This window comes from Microcebus murinus, chromosome 19 (genome assembly GCF_040939455.1).
Source record: "Microcebus murinus isolate Inina chromosome 19, M.murinus_Inina_mat1.0, whole genome shotgun sequence".
NCBI classification, from domain to species: domain Eukaryota; kingdom Metazoa; phylum Chordata; class Mammalia; order Primates; family Cheirogaleidae; genus Microcebus; species Microcebus murinus.
Genome location: NC_134122.1, coordinates 46,736,146 through 46,753,402, shown reverse-complemented (window position 1 = coordinate 46,753,402; position 17,257 = coordinate 46,736,146). Strand labels below are relative to the sequence as shown.

At 42.5% G+C, this 17,257-nt stretch overlaps 1 protein-coding gene across 2 annotated transcripts in view; it reads right to left on the bottom strand.

Annotated features, from left to right (window-relative positions):
• The window catches only part of CHRM3 (cholinergic receptor muscarinic 3), a 435,162-nt gene extending 424,734 nt beyond the window's left edge, over positions 1–10,428 (bottom strand). The window contains exon 1 of one of the 2 annotated variants that reach the window (XM_012738300.2): positions 10,340–10,428. The gene's annotated coding sequence lies outside the window, so the exon portion shown is untranslated. The other variant, XM_012738301.3, reaches the window with a different exon arrangement.
• Between the last annotated feature and the right edge of the window lie 6,829 nt (positions 10,429–17,257).

Below are 17,257 nucleotides of genomic sequence, written 5' to 3'. Positions count from 1 at the left end.
AAATATTGATTTTCCCTTTTATAGGGATTTTCCTCCCAACAAATAGCTTATATTGTACCCTCAGTTATTGGCATTCTAAACCATAGCTCATATGATGTTTTATTTTTGTTTTTCATACTGCTTCTCCGTAAATTGTAGTTTTACTAAATATATGAAAATGCTTTGTTAGATCTTTCTTAAAAATTTTCTGTTTTTATTCCAAGTGTACATTCATTCACAAAACAAAAAGTAATACTCCTAAATATTAAAAAGTTATAGATAAATATGCACACATTCAGAATTCAAAATTCTGAATTTAAAGAATTCTTTTCACATTCTAGAGAATGTGAAAGCTCACATTTCAACAGACAATCCAGCAATCTAAGAGTGTATGACATTAAACATGATGGTTTTAATCTAGCGTCAAATATGAATGATCACTCCTCTCCATCAGTCCATCACTCAACGTTAGCCGGAAGGGTTCACAATAGCTTGGGCCTTTTAGAGCAGTATCTGTGCCTTACTCTTATAAATACAAAGTGTCTAGCACAATCCAAGGAGCAGACAAACTGCTGAATAAAGACATGCTTAACTGATCAGAAATTCAAAGCAAACATATTTCTACATTGCTAGACCATTTTAAGCAGATTGATTTTATGCAGTTAAATCAGTCAATCATTTGGAATAAGTTGCAGATTTTAAAAAGAGGAAGGTAGATTTACATTTGAAGTCAAGTTGCAAAAGTCTAATATTGTACCAGTTTTGTACAGAGTCAATGTTAGGATGTGTATAGAAAAATATCAGAGGATTATGCATTAATTTGTTAACCATATTTGGGGAAGCATTGGGTCATGGTGGACTTTTACTTTTGATATTACATATTTCTGTAATGTTTGGATTTTGTATCATACATAATACTATAGTGAGACAACCAGCACAAACACTGTATTTACATATTTTACATGTGGATGTGCATTTTGAGCATTTATGGAGAAGACTCTGTACTAGGTAACTGAGGACACTCAAAGACAAATGAAATATGGCATCTTCAAGAATTTCATAGGTAGGTACTTGAAACAATTTTTGTATACATGCACATATACACACTAAAAAAAAAAAAACAAGAGGGAATATAATCAGTGATAAAACTGAGATTCTGATAAAGTACTAGAAGATTAATTCATAGGGAGAAGTGTCATTTCAAGCAGTCCCTGACAAACTGCCAAAATTCAGACCCCTGAAGATGTGTACCTGCATCAGCAAGTACTCAGGGGGAAGTGAAGGGTGACCTTGAGACTGGAGACTGAATTTAAAAGGTATATCCAAGTCATGGAACAGGATAAGACCACCGAAAAACATTTAGTCATTATTCAATAGGAAATGGAAGGAGATGTCAAGGAAAGTGTTTAAGGGTAAGAGAAAAACTATCAGATTTGGTCTTCAATATGAGTAATCTGGGAATGGTGGCTCGTGCTGGTAATCCTAACACTCTGGGAGGCTGAGGCGAGAGGATCGTTTGAGGCCAAGACTTTAAGACCAGCCTGAGCAAGAGTGAGACCCTGCCTCTACAAAAGCCAGAAAAATTAGCCGTGCACCTCTAGTCCCAGCTCCTTGAAAGGCTGAGGCTGGAGGATCACTGGAGCCCAGGAGTTTGAGGATGCAGTGCACAATCATGACACCACTGTACTCTAACCCAGTCAATGGAGCAAGACCTTGTCTCAAAAATAATGATAATAATGATAATCTGTCTAAAATGTATTAAAAGACCAGAATATATTCTACAAGATCGTCTGGGAAGCTCAGTGCAGTTCAAAAATTCAAATTTAATAATTTATGCATTACCATTAATACACACATGTTCCTATGTTAAGACAAAGAGAAAAGTTTAAAGGTATAACTCTAGGCCTTTCTTCTCAGTGTAGACTGAGCCTAAATGAGCACCGTCTACACCCCCTGGGAGCTTGTTAGAAATGCAAACTCTTAGGCCCCACCGCGGTCCTCACAAATCAGAATCTACATTTTTCCCAAGATCCCTATGTGATTTGGAAGCACATAAAATTGGGAACAGCAATGAATTAAGGTGTTGATAGCAGGAAAAAAAAAAAAAGTAGCCAAGAAGTTTGAGATCTTAGTTGGTTGAATTATTAGAATTTGTTGCCTAGCTAAATGTGGGAGGCAAGGGAAGAGAATAAATCAAGATTACTTGATTTATTCAGAAAGTTTGAGCTGTAGGATGGTCATGCTATTCATAGACATAGCAACCCCAGGAGGGGAACAGGATGAGAAAGAAGCAGGGGAAGGCTGCACTACCCAGCAGGCGCACGGAAGTGCTCCCCGGCGAAGCCAGGGCGGGCTTGGAGACAGCAAATGAGTGTGGCCCACACGGAAAGGCTATTTGAAACCGTGAAAACAGATGACATCATAAAAGGAGAGGCAAGGGAGAAAAAGCACGGGAGTCAACCGAGGAGAAACTGCTGGAGAGACCTACATTAGGCAGAAGATGAAGGTGGGGAAATCGGAAGGAGAGAAAAAGAACCAGAGCAGAAGAAAGCCAGGGAGGTGTAATGTTCTGCAAATTAGGGAGTATAAAAGTGTTGCAAAGAGATTAAAGAGGATAGCCAAGAAAAGGGCTACTCCTTTTGTGACTAAGAAAGACGTTACAAAGCACTTTTGGAAACGTGGTCGCTGTGCACCTCCTGAGGATGGAAGTCAGAAGCCCAAAGTTCAGCACCAGCGAATAGTGAGGTTTAGGAGAGTGTGGATGATACCCACTGTGTGTAAATCAGACAGCTACGAAAGAACGTGACAGTTTAAGAGTGGCACATAAAGACCAGGGTGAATTGACTTTGAACTGTTCCACTTTAAAGGGTTTCTTATGGAAGAAAGATCAGAAGTGTTCCCATCCTAATTCTCAGTATTAGGGAAGCAAACAGGCACAGTGAGTAAGAATTAGATTTTTTGGCTCAGAAAAAAAAAGATCTGCCTCTCACTGCTCTCCGGGAATGGAACAGGCTGCGTGTGAGTGTTAATTTCTGAAAGCGCGCAAGACCGCACAGTTGGAAGAACACCCATAGGGAGTCGCAAAGTAGAAAAGTTGTTCATTGATGGTCTGGGTGGTGGCCCCCCAAAAGAGATGGCCACCCCTCCTGGTGATCCCCAGTGTCTACAGGATTACCGTATGTGGCAAAAGATGTGATGAATTTAAGGCTTTTGAGAGGAGGTGCTTATCCTGGATTTCCGGGTGGGCCCTAAATGCCATCACAGAAGAGGAGACACACAGAAAGAAGAGGGGGAGGCAATGTGACCACAGAAGCAGAGACTGGAGTGATATGGTCACAAGTCAAGGAGTGCAGACAGTCACCAGAAGCTCAAGGAAGCCAAGAAGGAGTCTCCCCTAGAATCTTGGGAGGGAGCATGGTTTTGCCAACACCTTGATTTCAAACTTTCTTGCCTCTGGAATTATGAGAGAATAAATTTCTGTTGTTTTAAGCTCTAGGAAATGAAAACAACATCTAAAATCCCTTCCAACTCAAATGTGTTGAGCCACTCCCATCTCGTGTTGATCGTATCCTTCTGGAAGGCAGAGCCCTAGACCAGCAGCCCCCAACCTTTTTGGCACCAAGGACCATTTTCACCAAAGACAATTTTTCCATGGGCCTTGGTCAGGGGATGGTTCCGGGATGATTCAAGCACATTACATTTATTGTGCAGTCAAACCTCTCTGCTAATCTCTATTTGCAGCCACTCCGGAGCGCTAGCATCACCACCTCAGCTCCACTTCAGATCATCTGGCAAATTCTCACAAGGAGTGTGCAACCTAGATCCCTCCCATGGCCAGTTTACAGTAAAGTTTGGGCTCCTATGAGAAGGAGGTGGGAGTTTATGCCATGGTACAAGTGATGGGGGACAGCTGTAAATACAGATGAAGCTTCACCTCCTACTGTGCAGCCCAGTTCCTAACAGGCCACGGACAGGTAATGGTCCATGGCCTGGGGTTTGGGGACTGCGGCGCTAGACTCACCCACCCTGTGTATCCAAAGCAGACTATCCATGGTGCCTGGCACATAAGATAACAATGAAACGAAAGAATTATAAGAGAGATATACACCCATGTGTATATGTGATAAGCACAGACAGATTAGATAAAGAGATTGATAGGTAATTGAGAGATAGAGTGATTTCCTCATTCTATTCAAACAAGTATATGTTAAAATTTACTTATCATATACTCTCATGAAGTTAACTTCTTTCAAGAGAATGAAAGTAAATACTACCTAGGTTATCCTTGAGTGTCAAATTTAATGTTAAAGATAGTAAGTACTACCACGTTTCAGAGGAGAGAGACATGACTTGTAGTTGCTTAGTCAGATAGGTTTTTGGTTTCAAATATTCAAATAAATCAAGTGATTTAAAATAACTTATTTTACTTCAGGGAAAGCAAAGTGATAGCTGCATTCAAGGAAAGCTGTAAAAGTCTGTCTGGTCCTTGGATGATGGGAAAGACATGGGGTGAGGAGAGAGGAGGACTTCATATAAAGAAACAACATGGCCAGTCCAGTTTCCTTTCAGCTCTCCCCTAACACAACATACTATACGTGGTGTGTGTTACTGTGCACGTGAGAAGCCACAGGCAAAAACAGGACAGGATGATCATAGTATCATCTGGTGAATGAGAACTTCTTTTCCATGTAAATGGTTTGAGGGATGTACACATAACAAAAATTGTGCTTTTTAGACTCTTTTGCACTAAAAGTTGAAAATCACAAAAATCACTGGGTTTGATAACACTTCTAAATGAATATGCATATAATCATCAAATATATTGTTGATTTGAAACCAAGAACCCAATACTTGAAATGTATATGGATGTTTTCTAAAGACATGGAGTCTTGCTGTGTTGCCCAGGCTGGAGCACAGTGGCTATTCACATGGGGAACTATACACACAGCAGCCTGGAATGCCTGGTCTCAAGCAATCCTTCTGCCTTAGCCTCTTGCAGAGTTGGGACTACAGGTGCATGCCACTGTGGCCAGCAGAAATTGGTATAGATTCACAGCCTGTGAAATACAACTGGACTGGGGTCTAATACAGGTGAGAGCAAGCTTGATGGGACTTCAAACGGCTGTGGGCAAGTACTGCCCTACGGTGAGCAGTAACCAGCTTTCTCTTCTGTCCGGATCCCACAGGCAATTCCGGTGGGGAAAAATGTACTCCAAAGTGACAAGTTTAAAAATGTACACAAAGGCTGTCAGCAGATCCCTATTCCTATAGCTCTGTGACAGGATATTTTTATATGAATCTAATTCCAGGCCATTGCTACCTGTGATAAATGAGAAGGCTTCCATAGAAGAGCATCAGAACACCTCACAGTCATAAATGCAGGGTTCCCTGAGGTAGACATCTGGGAGAACCTCTATCTGGGTACCCTCTCCAAAAAAGGCTGAAAATATCTTGGTTTAAACTCACCTGAATTTTACTGGAACAGCAGCAGTTGGAGGATATCCTGCCTAAACCAGGATGCCTATATTAGCACCACTTCCTGGCCTAGAAGTGAGTGACTGAAGGTAGACTATAGCATGGCTCAGCCACTATGCCGGATTTCAAGGAAAACACGGGGACAGGAAATAGGGTAGGACTAGACTAGAACAAATGACCTCAGGAAGGATTAATTCCATAGTGGATAGTCAGCAACTCAAATTACAGCGGCCAGGAGGCGTGTAGAGAACTGAGATTTGATCCTGCCAACAATGACAGACAAGGCAAATGTATTTGTCAAGTGGAACTTGGCAGTACCAGTCTCTGGGCAGAAATGATACGCTGCCAGGAGGGTGGCTGTGCCTTAGGTCCCAGGGTTGTCCACACTGGGATTGAATCAGAGGCTGAGAATAGAAAAAATGGGGTCTTGCTCCTGCAAAGAAGTTCTTGGCAAGGGTATGGCTAATTGTCAAGGTCATAGCTAAAGTCTTTCCAGGTAAGACATTAAGCCCCGTACTAAAAACGCACACTGAAAACACAAGAGAAGCCTAATCCTTTGAAATGGCAAATATCAGAGGAGTTAGAGACACTGAAGTTAGGGGGCATGGAAACTACCAGAGCTCGCTAGGGTTAGTGCAGACTCCCCTCCTCTGTGCCCTGCACTGGTTGTAGAGTCAGAAAGGCCAGGCCCCTGAGTCCCATGCAGAGCAGGGACTGGAAGGCAAGAGCTCAACGCCCATAGAACATCCGCCAGCTACTATATGTCTAATTGTACTGGGGTTTTTTTCCCATTGTTTTTCTCAAAGTGTTCACGTTTTAGTTGGGTTCCGGATAAGCTGATGACACGACTGGATGAAAAGATGGCAGTGGTTCAGAATACTCCTTCTGTTGACTTCCTGTCGTCACTAGTGGCCCCTGGGCCTGTGTCAATGTGGGAGGCCACAGCCTCAGCAGCGAAGTCTAAAGAAGGTGCACTTCAGCCAGCGTCCTTGCCTTCAGCATGGTATGAGCAGGAAGTCACAACAGGTGGGAGAATGCAAACCACCAGCCTTAAGGGGTGAGCCTGCCAGAAGCCGGGGAATCTGCAAGCTGCCAAAACTTCTGGACAAAAAGGCACACACAGCAGCCAATGCCTGAGCCAGCCGGCGACTACCTACGAGCGCTCAGTGCTCTCTGTCAAGGAGTACTGAGGTGGTGGCGGGTCCCAGTCACATGCTGCATTTCATAGTGTTTTAGTGTTTGTTCACAAAGCACTTCCACAAGTATTGGATCCTCAAAACCACCCCAGGAGGTGGACAGAGCAGCTACTATTGTCTCCATGTGTGTGCAGGGGAGAGAAATTCCTAAGAAGGCCATACAGTTTTCATATAAGCTGCATTGTAGTTTCATATTTTCAATTGCTTCACTAAACCAAAATTATTTCTCTATTTGAAGACAAAGCTAATGCAGATCTATACTGCCCAGGATTAGGGAAGGTAGCAGTCTAACACAGCCCTCCAGCTGCTGAGTTCACCACTGACAGGGGGAACCTTTATACCTGCACATCCTGTCCATGGAGAGCGGATTTTGGATAAAAAAATCTCCTTTGCATTTGATCTGAACAAGGGCCTCTTCCTTCATGGAGAACACAGAGCTCAGCAGACACCAGAAATTAACTTCTAATGTGACTGACTTTGCCTCCTGTCAAATTCATTAGAGTATCTCTTCATAAAATCAAAACTTTCCATGGAGGTTGAAATTCTCTTCCAAAGTCCTATCAGGCTAACAAACCAGGACAGGGCTTCTACCGGTCTCAATGAACTTTATAGATGAAAATCTGTGCAGCACTTCAGTGGTATCACATCTAGGAAGACTATGCATTCAATGATTAAGAATGAGGCACACTGTATCATGCTGATTGAATTTTAAAAATAAACATGTGAGATATTTGATTACTTTCTTATTGGCCCCATGTATACCTTTGTAAATAACCTTCTCCTAGGAAAATATATTTTAAATTCACAAACATATTATATAAAGGAAAAAATTTCCAGTTATCCACAGATCTTTTAGAATCACATTGTGAAAATAATGCTATTAGTCATAATATATTATGATATGCATTAAGTGAAGGACAGGTGCATCTCTCTGCATACTGATTAGAGTCTCTGTCTTCACATGAGTCACAGTGCATTCATCTCCTGGCTAAAGTGCCACCACAGCTGTTTTCAATATAAACTTCCCCACCCGCAAACAAGACCCAGGCCATTTAGGAGTAAGCAACTAATTCAGCCAATGTTAACAACGTTAAGCAAGACCAATATGTTGGCTCAAGAAATAATAGGACACGTTAGGTAAAAATCTGAAAAAAAAAAGTATTACTTTATAATATATAAATACACAAAACAACTTTGTTTTTAATCATATACTTTAACTTTCTATTCAGTTTACTAGCGTGGATCCGAGATATTCTATTTCTGCCAATTTCATATTTTTTCTATGCTCACTTTCAACAGGTTGCCCACAAATAAAGGCTAACATATCATTAGAAGTTCATACTTTTACTTAGTCTAGCTTAAAATAACAAATTTTCTCTGTGTAAGAAAATAAATCATTTGTCTTTATAAGGAAAAAAATGAGAAGGTACACTCTAAGGAACTTTTACGCATGCCTAAATAACATTCAGAAATAAATAATGCTTTTGAAGTGACATTTTACTCCCCTCCCAGAAATAAAAATAGGATAGTGAATATTCATAGATTTTTTCTAAACTTTAAAGGAAAGTTTCCTAAATAAGCTTAAACGTAGGTTTAATACAGAACTACTTTTATTATAACACTTTTTCTTTCTCTAAATCTTCACCAATTCCATGCTTGCTCCTTTTCCCAATTTACACTTTTCCCTTACAGTAATTTTCCCTGCAAAGGATTTATAGCCAAAGACATTTTTAAAGTCGACTTTTTATCTCATTTTCTTTTTCAACTAACAAGTCCATGTGCATAATTATCCACTGTTATTTAAAAAACAGTATTCCAACACTACTATTTTCATGTTAAATATGCTTTCATAGCACCCTCCCCCAGCCTACAGAACGCATCTGAATCAGATCTGCAATGTAATCTTTTTTTAAATTAATAATTTAAGCTAAAGTTATATTTCCATATGGAAACCACTGCAAAAATAACGTGTTTTCTAGCCCAATAATTGCTAATTATGTATTAGGGTAATTTAGATTGGTCATGTAAACAAAATCTAAAGACAGGTTATTCAGTGGTATGATGTAACCTACATTTCTGTGGCACGCTGGAATGCACACAGCCTGGGAGCAGCAGGCATGTTCCATGCACATGCATACTTAGAAATATCAGCTCCTACAAGAGGGTGCGTCCAACACCGTCAAAAAGACCTTAATTTTTTTTTTTTTTTTATTACTATGCTGCCACCACAATCCTGGCCACATGCATGTGTTTGCTCTAGGTTTAGCATTCCTCTTTCGGAACTGTATATATTTATGCAGGGTCTCTCTCTTAAGTACATACACAGGCATTGTTTTAAACACGGGAAATAGTGATGAGTAGTAGTTCATGCAATAATACAGTGATCTCACAACATAAAATTATTTAGACGACGTAATCGTTAAACCCACTTTAAAAAGATTATTTTTTTCAAATAGTAGCCTACACAGAAGCCCAAAATGGGCGGGGGGGGAGGGGGAGGTTATCCGTCTTCTTGGTACTCATAAGAGGGCAAGAGAGAAAGGAAAGGTCTGTGCAAAGGGTACTGTGAAATAACCAGTGTCCTTAACACAATCTCTTTGACAAATACATTTCCGTCCCACAAAGAGCGGTGCTCTCTCCCTGCAGATACGGACACCGGCAGGGATCGTCTAGGGGACCTACCCTTACAGCCTCTGGACAGGTTCAAACGACACGTGCAGACACACGACGGTTTGCATTTTTTAAATCTGTCCATATGGATGCAGCTGCCCAACCCCTGCTTCCTCTCTACCACTTCCAACCTGCGTGCAAAGAGAGTCGCACGACACGCACAAGCGTGCGGAATCGGATCACAATTCCGGCAAGCACACGGCGAAGTAGGCAAGCGGATTCCGCTGCTGAAGTCAACTGTCCCCCCTCCGCCCCGCCTTTTTAAAAGCACGCAGAAACCTACCCCGCCGTAAGAGGCTGTGCCGGGTAAGGGCTTCAAATAGGAGACCCTATGCGGTCCGGCGGCCGCTACCCCGCCAAGTGTAGACTCTCCGTGGGTCAGTGGAGACGCGCACCAGGCTACGCGCCTTCGCCTAAGTGTTAAGCAAAGTGCCAGATTTGCCTATGTGCCCCCCGAAGTGCGATCCGGACGGGCGGCCTCGCTGCGAGGTTGGCGGGGGTCTAGGCATGGAACGGGAGAGGGGAGCACACACGCACAGCACACGCGCGCGCTCACACACACGCACAACACACACAGACACACACACCGAGCCCAGCAGCTCTGCTAGCTCGGACACTTGGCGCTTCCAGTCGGGCATTTGGGGAAGAGAGAACGGAGCAGGAGAGGAGAGCAGGGTGGGGCGACTCCGGCTCTCTCCCGGCCACCGCGGGCACGATTCTGGTCGCCTTCCCAGCACTTGGGTGCCACCCGGCCACCCGCCACCCGCAGCCCCAGAGCTCCAACCCCGCGCCAGATCGCGCCCTCGAGATTCAAATCCCCCTCCCGCCCCCCGAACCCAGCGGCCGGCCTCTCTCGCCCCTCCCCAGCCCTTCTTTCAACTCCCGAAGCAAAGACGTCCCCTACCCGCGCTGAAAACTTTTTCCTCCTTTTCGCCAACGAGAGGCGAGGCGAGAAACCAGGTCAAGCAGCTGCCGCCACCCGCTCTGCCCAGCGCCCGGGCGGCGGGCGCCGCGCTCACCTGGCAGCGGAGCTCCAGGTGGCCGTCCCACGCCGGTCTCGCGCGCCTCCCCGACGCGCGGGGGCCGTCCGGGCCCCTGTCCCTTCGCGGCCCGCCGCTCGCGCGCGCGCCCAGGGAGCCGCTGTCCTTAGGCTCGCGCGCCCCTGCCCGCAGCCGCCCCGCGGTCCATCGCCCGTCTTCCCAGAAGCGCTGCCGCCGCCGGCGGGCCGAGCAGGAGGGGAGCGGGTCCGCGTGGCGCCGCCGCGCCCGCCTGTGCGCTCCGGTCCGGGAGCGCTCCGCCCGCGGGCAGCCGGGCCGCGTCACATGCCGCCTCCGGGCGCGCCGGCACCTGCCCCAGCCGCGGCGTCGGGCTCGGCAGTGCCGCCCCCCGGCCCGGCCCGGCCCGGCGTCCCGGGCGCCCTCTCTGCCCACGCCCTTTTTCCGCCTTCTCCGCCTCACTTTTCGGCTTCTTCGCGTCTCCTTCTTTATCTTGTATTCCCTCTCCCCCAAGGCTGACAGAAGGCGCTCCGAGGGGGAGGAGGGTCTTTTCCTCCTCACGAACTCTTCTCTGCCTGGTGGTGGCGGTCGTGGCTACTGCTGGCCGCTCCTCCTTCCCCTCCTCCTCGCGTTCCTCCTCCTCCTCCTCCTCTTCCTCCTCCTCCTCCTCCTCCTCGGGCTGCGAGCGCGGGTGTAACGCGCCCGCCGCCTGCTTGAGACCCAAACCTGCGCGGCTTCTGAGCATGCCCCGTGCGCCCGCCGGCGCCCCGCTCGCCCCCCGCGTGCCCGCCCGCCGCGTCCTCGGGGGTGGGCTCGCCGACGGGCGCAGAGAGCCTCACCCACCCAGCGCGGCCTCGCCTGCTCCCAAATCGTGTCCCCCGGGCTCCAAGGGTGGATCGTGCTGGTCAGTCAGTTTGGCTGCGTTCTCTTTTAAATCGATTCCCTTGGACTGCTTAGAAGGGCTGCAAGGAAGTCGATTCCTTGGACACAACTTATTGATGAATGAACCCCCAGCTCAGTCACAGTGCAGGACTCAGTGGGAACCCTTTCCCCGAGGAACAGTTTGATGCATCTACTTTTTGACATGTGGTGAGAATCTCTGTAGGTAGAGCAGACCGGTAGAGGACGTCTTGGCTTTTCCTGCCCAGGGCGTTTATATCTTAGGAGAAAATGAGATGAGCATCCATGAAAAAAGACACAGGGGTGCACACCCCCCCACACACACGCACACACACTTTTTAAATTAGAAAATAAAATAGAAAGGTATAATTTTGCTAGCCAGGCTTTTAAAGCTCATATATAACTCTAGAGGGATGAGAGAGAGAATTGCTTACTACATACTACTGTCAGCTAACTAAATAAGGAAAACGTGGAGAGATAATCAAATATCAAAGTTGCAAAGATAAAAGGAGGCTGCACCATAACGCTCTGGAGGTTTTTCTCAAAATCATGTAACAAAACAGGCTAGGAGAATCCCACAAGAAAGGACAAACATCCTAGTTGTAACTCTTGGGGGAAAAAAACAGAAAGAAGGAAGAAGAAAGAAGAATGAAGAGAGAGGGAAGGAAGGAGGGAGGGAAAGAAGGAAGAAAGAAAACAAATGAAAGAAGAAAAATGTACAAAGTATGAAATGAAACTTTAAACAATATTAAAGGCACCAAAGTGATTTTAATTTTAACTGGAACAAGAAAATAAACAGGAACAGATAGAGTTTTTTGAAAATATAAGTGATGTTAAGAGCTTAGAAAAGCGTAAGTATACAAATTCCTTCCTAAGTCTATATTCTCTTTTGGGTAGAGCAATCTTTAGGAGAGAAAAGACTATACATTGCTTAGAAAGAATTGAAGTCATAATAGGAAAAGAGCTAGTGAGAAAGTATGTGGCTACTTAAATTAATTTAAATATCCAGGCTAAAGTTAACTGTATACTGGAATGATAATGTCTGTTAGCAGCTATCTTGTTGGGATACTTCTCAGAAGGAAATGTAATAGTTGCCTTCATATATTTCTCTAATTTTCAAAACAAACATTCTAACAAGTATTTTATCCCCATTTAATAATGGAGAAAGGCAAGGATTTACAGGAATAAGTGAATTGTTCATTATACAACTAGGAAGAGGAACATGAATTCAAATTTAACATATCGTTCCCATTACATAGAATTGCTATTTGCCTGTAGGAACCGGAATACCATTGATAATGTTTGGCAAATCCATAAAGAACAGATAGGGACCAGAAGAATGGTCAAATAGAGATTATCTCGTTTTTTTTTTTTTAAGCCAAAAGGTATATTCTGATATGTATTCTGATATGTGATTAAGTTTGAGACTGTGCTCTGGCAATATTCTAGAGAAGATCTTGAAATGTATCATTTGTGAGCAGTAAGAAAAGAAAAGGAAACAACTACAATTTGGTGAAAGTATTGTACCAGACTATATTTCTTTCTCTTTATAAATAGCCACTAAACTCATACATAGGGTATTTCCTGACTCTAACCAACCTTCTCATTATTTTTATGGACAAGATAAATGTAGATCGCCTGTTTGTATTGAACAAATTACAAACCAACGGTTTGGACAGAGTTGCCCCAAGTTTCTTGGTACATGGATTCATGCTGGGTTTGCTAAGGAAGGTACTTGGTTCTGACCTCAGTGCCCTATTGTTCACCAGATTTATCAAATTATGTTTCAGAGGAAAATATAAAAAGGATACTTAGTGGATTTGAAAATGAACCAAAGTAGGGGTAGGGCTAATTTGGAAGAGTTCGAAAATCAGAAACCAAAATGTACTTACCTTTGGATGTTAGTCTAAAACAAAGGAAATCAAACTAGAGCCGGAATAAGTTTTGAAATCCTGCATGTTAGCTTTCCTTTTTTTAAAAACACACACAGATGATAAGCATAGAATTTATTAAATTATTTATTTATTTATTTATTGAGACAAGATGAGGTCTCACTCTGTCACCTGCACCACAGGCTAAAGTACAGTGGTGTCATCATAGCTCACTGCAACCTTGAACTCCTGGGCTCAAGCATTCCTCCTCCCTCAGCGTCCCAAGTAGTTGGGACTACAGGTTTGCACCACCATGCCTGGCTTCTTTTTTAATTTTTTGCAGAGATGGGATTTTGCTCTTGCTCAGGCTAGTCTTGAACTCCTGGCCTCAAGAGATCCTCCCACCTTGGCTTCCCAAAGTGCTAGGAATACAGGTGTGAGGCACCGCACCTGGCCAGGATTTATTCAATTATTAAATGAGACTTTGGTATGAGCAAGACAGATAGCTAATAGTACTCTTACCCTTCCATCATAAAATAGCTATAAAACCTGGAAAAACTGTATAAAACAACAGAATTTTGTTATCAACAGCAGCCAAGATAGGGCTATAATTTGAGGTGATTAGAGTCACATGGGGTGAGCCCATTCCCACTGATTATTTTCTTAGGGGACTTTTTTCCAGCATAAGTACTGGGATGTTGACACCAAGCAGAGAACTGTAGCATCACTGGGAGAGGATGACTCAAGAGCCTGCAGCTGTAAAGGTAACTGAGATTATGAGGGTCGAACACAGTGACAGAGGGGTAGGCACAGAGAGGCAGTCCCAGAAGTCGTGTGGCAATCCCCCTCAGTTACTTGGCTGATCTGCGAGGCTGCATGTGCTCAGGGCATGATTCTGCAGGCCTGATACCAAGAGTGCGGTGGCTGACAGGCTGAAATTTGAGTAGAGGTTCTTGAGATCACACAATTCTGAGAAGTTGGAGTCTGGGTCCAGCCAGTCTGGAAAGACTTTGGTGAACACCATAAAAGTTCAGTGGAGATCCCCTGACTGATAATCCTTACATGTAATGATGATGACCTAAGAGAAAGAATAACCCAAAATAGACTTGTCCTACCGAAACAAAACCCAGGCTTTTGCAGGATTCAGGCAAGCCACCAATGATTTAACAACCTGCTAGAACGTGACCCAAAGTTCGTGAGAGGAAGAAAATATAAGCTAGAGTCTCTACAAATGTAGCACACAATCAAAACTCACCAGACATGCAAAACAGCAGAAAAAGAGTAACTGGTAACCAGAAAAATATACCAGGAAATGATCCAGATTTTAGAATTAGTAGATAAGGACTTTTAAGTAACCATAATTAATAAGTTATATAAGCTATCCTGGAAGTGAGAAAAATGAGTGAAAAGACAGAGCATTTCAGCAGAATATTGGACTGTATGAAAACCAATCAAGTGCATTTTGCTGAACTGCTGAATCAAGAAGTAGATAAGTTTTAAAGCTACCTGGACACAGCAGAAGATAAGTCCCTCGATGGAAAATATCCCAAAACAGCAGAAAGAAAGGACAGAGAGGATCAGAAGCAATATTTGAAGAAATAATGGCCAAGAACTTTCCATATCTGATGAAAGATATCAGCTGTGGAATTCAAGAAGCTCAGTGAATCCTAAACAAAGAAAACTCCAACTAGGTCTGTGAGAGTCAAAATTCTGAAAAGTGAAGGTAAAGAAAAAAATTAAAAAATAGCCAGGGGTGAAATAAACATCATTTTTGGGGACATAATGTAAATGAACATTGACTTGAACAGAAAAATAATGAAAGGAAGAAGATAATAGGCATATTTCGGGTACAGAAAGAAAAGGAAGGAAGGAAGGAAGGAAGGAAGGAAGGAAGGAAGGAAGGAAGGGAGGGAGGGAGGGAGGGAGGGAGGGAGGGAGGGAGGGAGGGAGGCTGTCAAAGAAGAATTCTGTGCCCACTGAAAGTAATTTAAATATGAAGATGGAAAAAGATACACTCAAGCTGACAAAAACTGAGAGAATTCACTGTCACTTGACCATAATCTACTGAAGAATATTCTTCAAGCTGAAGGAAAATGATCTTGGATTGATTCACAATAGTGTAAACAAGAATGAACAGCTCCAGGATAAGTAAATGCATGAGAATGTACAAAATACTGCTTAAGTTATAAATAATAAGAATATTTATGGAGCATATACTATTAATATTTATTGAAGTAAAATCTTAACAATAAGGTGAAAAGGGATAAATATAAGATGCTTGCATTTTATGATGATTTAAGGTAATAGTATTAAGGATGATTTTTTTTGTGTGTGTGTAACTAATGCAAAAATTATACCAAAAGTACGACAAGAAAAAGTAATGCCTAAAATTAAATTAAATTATAAACCATACTTCATTGATGTAAAAGAAGTCAGGAAAGGAAGAATTAATGAACAAAGAACAAATGGGGCAAACAGAAATAGTAACAAGATGGTAAACTTAAACCTCAGCAGTACAACTACTTACATTAAATATAAAAGACCATTTAATAGACAAATATTAGATACAAAACACTAAGTTTGGAGAACGCAAACTTAAATGACACCTAATTCCTGCTCTCTCAAAAATGGGGACACCTGGCTTGTCTAAAGTTCATGTAATAACTTGAGGTTAATTGTTAGAAAATTTGTACAACTTTCTTCTCCTTAAGGGAAAAAAGTAGTAAACTGATTAGGTGATAATTCCTTGGAACTCTGTTTTTCCACAGAATCTTCTTGATTCTTCTGAGTTAATCCACTAGATTTTAAGGGATGAGAACTAAGGATACAATGATTGAGAGCATTTATTCTTTCATGCATATCCTTACTCATTCATTTACTTTAATGGACTTATTTAACTTTGCTAAATGTCAGGTACTAGGCATGCTCTAGTCGAACAATAGTTATAGGATGCAGTTCTTTTTAGAAGACTCAGAGGATGTGAATGGTTCCTTTGAACTTTTGAAGAAAAAGTAACAAGTTATTTAGGTCTAGAGGAAGCCTCAAGGGCACATTAAAAGAGACCTAGCTGTGGGGCAAAGGCAATATATGTAACCTAAACATTTGTACCCCAGTAATATGCTTAAATTAAAAAAATATATAAGAGAGAGTCCTCGCTTAACCTTTATGAAGCATACATTTGGCCTAAGAAATGGTGAGATTTTTATCTCTGGCAATATTTTGATATAGAATAATAATAACAATCACTTTTAACCTTATGTTTTTGCTAGGTAAGGAGCTATGCACTTTGTATTTATTTTAACAACTACCTTATCAGGAAATTCATATTGGTGCCCTTTTATAAATGGGGAAATTGGACAAGTGACAGGGCAAAATCCAAACACAGCTGACAATTTCCGTCTTTTAGATGATGATTTCTAAAGAATATTGCCACCGGGATTCTTACAGTGTTGGAGGATACATATGACCTCTAAGATCTTTTCCAACTCAAAGATGTTGCATGTAGAGTGGACCCTAGTTTCTGAAACCCGCAGTTTATACAATTTGGTGAGTTTTCTTCAGGAGTAGATAACATGCATTTATGAATATTAACATAGATGCAAAACCTGAGAAGGGTGTTCTTACAACTATGAGGCTCTGAAGTTTGAGTTAGTCACTTCCCAGTTAATTATCTCCTGCCTGTTTGTCATGAATGTCTTTCCTAGGGAGCTGATAATGACAGGTTCCTCAGACCTAGGCTTTCTCCCCACTGCTCTGAATTCTACACTTGAACAGTGTCATCCACAGTCAAGGCTACAACTGGATGATGAAAAATTCACCAACACCCATATTTCCTTCTCCTCTCCATTTCCAAACCTATTTCGTCTGAATGCTTTGTTACCAGGTGAATCACCGTCTTTCCAGTTCATTACAGAGCAGTCCCAATTCCTTGGACTCAACTCTCCATGCCTTCAATAAGTCATTAATTACCATTTAATTCACTCCCTAACATTTTCCCAAACTTGTAAATAGATTGCAGATTAAAACTCAGAAAGGTTATGGGAGATACCAAGATGAAGAAAAAATTTAAAGCAAGAAAATGATCTCTAATTTAGTAATAGAGGCAATGTCATTTCTAGGAACAATATGATAATATTGTGTTTAACATTTATATGTAAACTTTTAATACTTT